We start from the raw sequence: 7,375 nt of genomic DNA, 5'->3' as shown, positions 1-7,375 counted from the left end.
TCGACCCTCACTACCTGAGTATTACTTGGACGACCCGGTGCACTTACCAGGTCAGTTGTGGATATTCTAAATCTGCACCATTAGACAGAATTCATCAGATAGGCAACCAAACACTTAAGCACACCCTAAAAATGGAAAAAAAAATTCAGTATGATGCATGCTTGTCCTACTGGCCATGAGCTCACGTGTCGGTTACATTGCCAGAACGTGACACATCCAGTAGCTATCCCGGACATTTTTTCTCTAAGGTTTCTTGCATATTTTACACTATATGTCTCGCAGGATTGAGTGTCTTGTACACATCACAGGCAGAATTTCCTATATACTCACAGGGTGAGTTCTCTGTACACCTCTCCATCAAAGAGACCCTCGCAGGATTGAGTGCCCTGTGCTCCTTGCCGGGTTGAGTGCCCTGTGCACCTCGCAGGGTGAGTACCTTGTATATCTCCATCAAAAACCCATTTTCACTAAATCAAAAGTCCTGAATCAATCTCAATACCACTTCAAGTTTAAACATTTGAATTCAATAGCTTTCAAAAAACCACTAAACTACTTTCAAAGCTTTTTTCCAAGGATCCAAAATATAATTCTTTGAGACCCAAAAATCATCCTTTTTACAAACCAAAATCTTAATTGAAACCATTAGTCATTTTGATTTTAAATAATTTTTGCAAAGTCACAAAATGCTCTAAAAACGAAGTCTTTTTCATGGTTCTTAAAAATCAAATAAAACTCTTTTCAGTCAACCAAGTTTTCAAAACAATCACGAACTTCATTTACTCTTAAATACCCGTTTCTTAATCAATATAAATACAAGAAAACCAATTCACCACCTAATACCCAACTAATTTAATAAAATCATCAAATAAATCAAAATTCTCAATAACTCAACCCAATCAAATACTCATTATATCTCATTTCACAATAAATACAGTGACACTTCAACAACAACAACCAATTAAACATTCCAAATCAATTGGTAAATCAATAAACAAAAAATTATATTAATAAAAAATAACCATTTTCAATCCATAAGACTCATGTAATCATAATTATAAATATTTATGATATCGACTGGTAGCAATTCTTCAAAGTAAAATGAATTAAGAAAATGTCCCTTGCAACATCCATATTTTGAAACTTAATATTATTATTTATTTTAATTATGATTTTTACTAAATTAACTCATTATTTGGAAAGTATTTTATTAAAAGTAATTAAATTAATTTTTTAACTATTTGATTTCAATTAAATTCAATTCTTATATATATTTTCTCATGATGAAAATTTTACATAATTGAAATTACAATTTTAGTAATTTATAAGTAATAAAAATTTATATATAAATTTTAATTTAAAAAAATAGAGTTTCGTTAATAATATATTATCGAGCTCAATATCTGCCGATATAAGTAAATATGTGTGATCCGTTCTCATAAGATGAAAAAGTTTTAATCTTAGTAAAACTGTAGACAGACTAACACGTAAAGACTCAATATTTAAATAGATAATAAAAGAATTTGGTAGAAACGCCTTACTACAATCATGACGTGCTAGAAGTGGTTGTTACACCCCTACCTCGATCGCGACTCACTACGCGACAAAACTCTTTTCTCTCGGACCGCAATAGCGCAGCCACAACCACAGTTCCATAACGCTTCTGCAACAACAACCATAACTCCAATCACAACATGCTAGCACCGATACTCAACCCATGCAATAACACCGCAAAAACCTCAGCCACATATACAGAAACTGGTATCTCAAGGGTTCGGAAAGAAATTACTTATTAAATTTAGAAAGTAACATAGGAATAAAATGATAGTAGCCATGGCAGCAACAGCCACAGCGGAGCATCAACAGCGGATGTTCTGCATAGCGGCGACAACAGCAAGACGCATCTCCTCCTTCCTCTCCTTAGCAGCCGCGACGTTCAAGGATAGCTCCTCCAGCTCGTCTGGGTTCCAGGCCCGCGTCTTCTCTCTCTCGTCTGGCTCAATGGTGATGGCCCAACTGGCGTTAATGATAGTGGCTTCTTCGATGGTGCGACAAAACGCGATCAGTGGCGGCTCCTTCTCACGTGTCTTCCTCTCCGCGACAACAACACTCCTCGTGGCACCATGGACGGTGATAAAACAGCAGCAACGGCGTATGGCTATGTAGTGTGAGCTCTCTCTCTCTCTCTTTCTCTTTCTCTCACGACCCCTCCATGGGCGACGTGGCATAAGGATGCGGCAACGGCAAGCCAGCAACCTCTCACTCCTTTTTCTCTTTTTCTCTCTTTCTCTCTTCCTTTCCATTGCTTGTGTGTTGTGCGTTGAAGGTTGGCAGCTGCGAAAAAATTTAGGTTAGGGTGTGTGTTGAGTTTTAAGGTTAGGGTTTGTTTGGGTAAAAAGGAATAATAGTGTTTAGTAATTTTAATAAAATTTGGAGTAATATAATTGAAAACCAATTTATCCAACAATAATTATAAATAAAAATACTATTATTTTCAAATAAATACTTTAATTAAAGAATTAAAGATAGAGTTATCTACACATACAAGCTATTGGATTACAAGTTTTACAAGTTGGCCAAGTCCAACAAAACACACGCGCGTATACTCCTCCCACTCGAGCGTAAAGACACTCACATTACTCAACCGTTTCCAAAGCGCACTATTCAGTACTCATCATTATGAAAGACTCTTCTTCTTCTTCTTCTTTGTCAATCAAAACCACAACCCTCCAGATTCAAACCACATTCGAAACCAACACCCACTCTGAAGAAACTGTCAAATTCCTCACCAAAAGTAGGCGAAATCAACAAGAAAACTTCCAAATCTCCATCAAAAAATACCAAAAAGAAAGAAGAAACATTATTCAAGGTACTGTTTGACTGTTCTATTAGGATTTGAGATTTCTGTTTCTGATTTCGAATGCGAACCATTATATCATCGTATTTCTCTCTGTGTTTCACTGTTCTTGGTTTACATTTGATATTACTGTTCTCATGAAATTGTCCAAGTCATTTACGCTGTTTTACGTACTTCGAGTGAATAGTTTAACGTCTAGTTTCATCTGTTTTTGTGCATATTTTGTGCATGTTTGCATGTTTTGAAGTGAGTTTGTATAGATATAAACTCTGTACTGTATTTCAAGTGAAATCATTTTTGGTGTATGTGACTGATTTTGGGTGTATATATCACAGTTGCAATGTGACTGGTGCTTATAGTGCCATTTTGAGCTTAAATATCATTCTAAAGTAATATAATGTCATGGAATTCAAAAAAATAGAGTTGTATGAAACTGATATATATATTAAAAGTATTGAAGTGTAACTGGAGCTGTTGTACTTGTGCTTGACCTTGTAGTCTCAATGTACGCATGTTTGGTTGACTTGAATATCATTTTGAACTCATTTAAATTCGTGTAATAAAAAATAATAAATGTGTATAAGACTGGATTTGGGTGTATGAGGCTGGATTTTGGGTGTACGTGGCTGGTATTTGGGTGTATGTGTCTGTTACTTGCCCCGTATTTTTATCTATTGACAGTATTTCTTATTCCTTATAGAAAAAATGACAACCAAGACCCAATTATTCCTAATGTAAATATAGGTTATTTAAATGACTCTCATTTTGCTTTGTTTACAACAAACCAAAGACTTGAAATGTGCCACGAGATTATTGAATGAAAAGTTTGAAAAGATGAGCGAACTAAAGAAAGCCATCGTTCGCGAATTGGGATTTGGTGGCCTCATGCACATCCTGCCAATGAATGTGCCACACAAACTATTAAAGAAGTTGGCTAACTCCTTTAATTTGGACAATAACAAACTGGACACAGGCTATGGTTTGTTTAAAGTTAAACCCAAAAAATAGTGACTGCTTTAAGACTCAATGCATCAGGTAACTGATTACAAAAAACCTCTGATAAACTATTATTTTATGATTTATATTGTGTTTAATTGTGTGGTTTTATCAAATCTTTACCCATTTATTCATATGATTAACATGTATTTAAAACTCCTTCCCAAAATCACTCCATGGTTGAAAACTTGCTTCCTAGAGACTTTTAATTGCTGTTTTAATTCTCCTTTATCCCATTCGATGCCGTGATCCGTATGTTAAGTGTTTCAGGCTTCATAGGGCATGAATGACTTGGAAATTAGAGAGGAGGCTTGCAAAAATGGAAGGAACACAAGAAACTAAGGAGATGACCAGCGAGCAATGACGCGAGCGCATGGCCCACGCGAACGCGCGAAATGGAGAATTTGCAGCGATGCAAACGCGTGCCTGCCGTAAATGCATGGATTGGAGTCTGCACAAATGATGGGAACGCGTGAACCACGTGAACGCGTGACAAGGAAAATTGCTGAATGACGCGAACGCATGGACGACATGTACGCGTGACCTGCGCGATCTGCAAAAATAACAGAATACGCTGGGGGCGATTTCGGGCCGCATTTTGACCCAGTTTTCTGCACAGAAATACAGACTAAACCTAGGGAACATGCTGATACTCAACACGCATCCACACACATTCAGATTCATCACATTAGGATTACGTCAGTTTTAGATGAGTTTTTAGATTTGCATTACATTGATAGTTTATGTTTTTGCTTGGATTTTTGGATGTTGAGAGTCCTTACCTCCGTTGAAGACATTACTTTTGTTTGTTTCCTTACTCCCTTACTTTCAATTAGTTACTCATTGACTCTGTTCAGATAATTATGTTGCATTTTGAATTTATTAATATATAGAGTTATTCTTATTTTAATTAATTTTAATTCTCTATTCTATTTTATTTAGTTATGTCTTCTCATATTTTTATGATTATTAATTTCATGTCAATGGAGTAGAATTTCTACTTGACATGGGGGTTGATTAAGAGGAGATACTTGAGTTGGAATGCTCAAGTGCTTGGTTGAATTGGATGTTGTTAGCTAATTCCACACCTACTAGCACTAGACCTCCCTAAGGGAGAGGACTAGGATTTGAGGGTAAGAGTTAGTTTAATCACCATACTTTTCCTTATTTAGTAAGGGATAACCGAGTGAGAACAACACCCATTTTACACTACACTTGAGAAGATTCCAACAAGGATAAAAATTCCATTTAATTATTCCCCTAGTCAAGGCCTTTTATTTAGAGTATCAATAATTATTCTTAGTTTATTTTTATTGATTTAATTTTTAATCATTTTAATTACTCGTTATCAAAACTTAATTTTTTTCTAAAAACCCTTATTTAATAAAATAGCACTCTTTCCTGAATCTCGTTGGGAGACGACCTGGGACTCATACTCCCAGTATTTTATTTCTAAAATTTGTGACAACCCTTTTTAAATTGGTGAGGCAGATCTTAGCCGGTTAAGAGCTATACGTGCAACGCTGTCCTCTTAATTGAAATCTCTAAATTGGTTAACTTCTGCCACGCATCAATTTTGGTGCCGTTGCTGAGGAGTTGCAATAGTGTGCTAAATTATTAATTGGTGTATATATTTTATTTTTATTTGCATATTTTATTTTTACTTCTGTTACCATGAGCTATTTGTTTTTCTCAATGAATGACGCGTTTATTGCCTGATCCAACTTTAGTCCCATTTGATCCTAAAATTGAAAGAACTCCTTCACATATTAGACGAACTCGACGTCGGTTAGCCTCCGAGGGTGGTGAAGTGATTATTATCGATTCTCCAGTCTCATCTGAGGGCGAATCTGAACCGCCATCTGAGAGCAAAATAAGCTCCTTTACTACCGATTCAGTTGATTCACGTGCATATACCATGGCAAAACTAAAAGAATTACCCTCCAGGAAGCTGGAACCCCAGATTTTACACTACAGCCGTATCAAGTGCATCATCCGACTGTAGTTGCAGATTTTGAACTAAAAACCGCACTGATCAACTTGATGCCCAAGTTTCATGGCTTACCTGCTCAAGAGCCTATCAAGCACCTTAGGGATTTCCAGACAGCCTGTTCTACTGTTAGGCGTCATGGTGCAGATAAAACTTCTATTCTGTTAACCACTTTTCCATTTTTTCTTGAGAGAAAGGCAAGAGAGTAGTACTACTCCCAACCTGAAGCAACTGTTACCAACTGGGATATACTCAGGAGAGAATTTTCGGAAAATACTTCCCAGCTGAAGTCACAGATAGACTAAGAAAAGAGATCTCCTGCATTGTTCAAGGTGAATCAGAGACTCTCTATGAATATTGGGAGCACTTCAACAATCTCCTTGACGCATGTCCCCATCACATGATTAGTAAACTAGTATTGATCAGCTACTTCACTCAAGGCATAAACCCCCATGATAAGACTACACTGGAAGGTGCCAGTAATGGTTCTCTAAAAAAGTACAAAACCGCAGATGAAGCATGGCAACTGATCAGCGACTTAGCTGAGTCCACTAGGAATCATAGACAAAGGCGCAACCATCCTAAAGCTTATGCAGAGATTTTCTCTAGCAAAGAGACTACTGCTCTTACCCAGAGTATATGTGAAATGACGAACCTACTGAAGCAGATGCAGTTAAATCAACAGCAGGCACAACAAGCTCAGCCTTCACCACAACCAAGCCAACAGTTAGTTCCACAAAGAGTATGTGGGATCTGTGCTGATTATAGTTATTATACTGATGAATCTCCGCAGCTCTAGGAAGACAACACTGTGGTAGCCACTCACAACTTCTATAATGGCCCGAATCAAGGATACAATCAACAAGGTGGCAACTACAACCAAGGTGGCAACAATAACAATGGATGGCAGGACAACTCCAACCAAGGCTGGAGATAATTCTAACCATGGCTGGAGGGATAACTTTAACAGAGGAGGAAGAGACAATAATGGAAACCATAGGTGGAATAACAATAACAACAACAGATATCAGAATTAGAACCAACCTTACAGGGCACCTCACCTAAGACAATCACAAGGACCCCAGCAAACCCAACAACAGGTTTCTCAGACTGCTTATTCTAATTCCTCATCAAATAACGAGATACTCCGTTCTCTTGCACAAGGACAACAAGACATGCTGGCACAGCTGAACTCTAGTCTGAATGGCTTGACTGCCACTTTACAAGCTCTCGTCTCCCGGATGGATTCCTCACTTAATTCCACACATTAACCTTCAAGCTCTAATGGAATTCCCTCTCAACCACTGCCTAATTCCAAAGGTGGCATCAACGCCATCACTTTGAGGTCTGGAACCACATTACAGGAGAGGAACCATGAGGATCCAAACCCACCAGAAAACATGCCAGCAAAGGATGTGGTGGAAGTGGAAGAAGCTGAAGAAGAAGAGGACGTATAAGACATAGTTGAAGAAGAAGAAGTTCAACCACAGAATGAAGCCCCAAGGGATGCTAAAGCTACAAATCGCGCCCCTCCT

General features: G+C 37.5%; 1 non-coding gene across 1 annotated transcript; it reads right to left on the bottom strand.

Annotated features, from left to right (window-relative positions):
• Nucleotides 1–6,138: 6,138 nt before the first annotated feature.
• On the bottom strand, nucleotides 6,139–6,246 carry LOC112768030 (small nucleolar RNA R71). Its single transcript, XR_003185469.1, has one exon. It is a non-coding gene; the product is annotated as a small nucleolar RNA R71 (small nucleolar RNA).
• Nucleotides 6,247–7,375: the final 1,129 nt, after the last annotated feature.

Source organism: Arachis hypogaea, chromosome 17, assembly GCF_003086295.3.
Source record: "Arachis hypogaea cultivar Tifrunner chromosome 17, arahy.Tifrunner.gnm2.J5K5, whole genome shotgun sequence".
Lineage (NCBI taxonomy): Eukaryota > Viridiplantae > Streptophyta > Magnoliopsida > Fabales > Fabaceae > Arachis > Arachis hypogaea.
The sequence above is the reverse complement of the archived record's forward strand: the minus strand, read 5'-3'. Positions and strand labels throughout refer to the sequence as shown.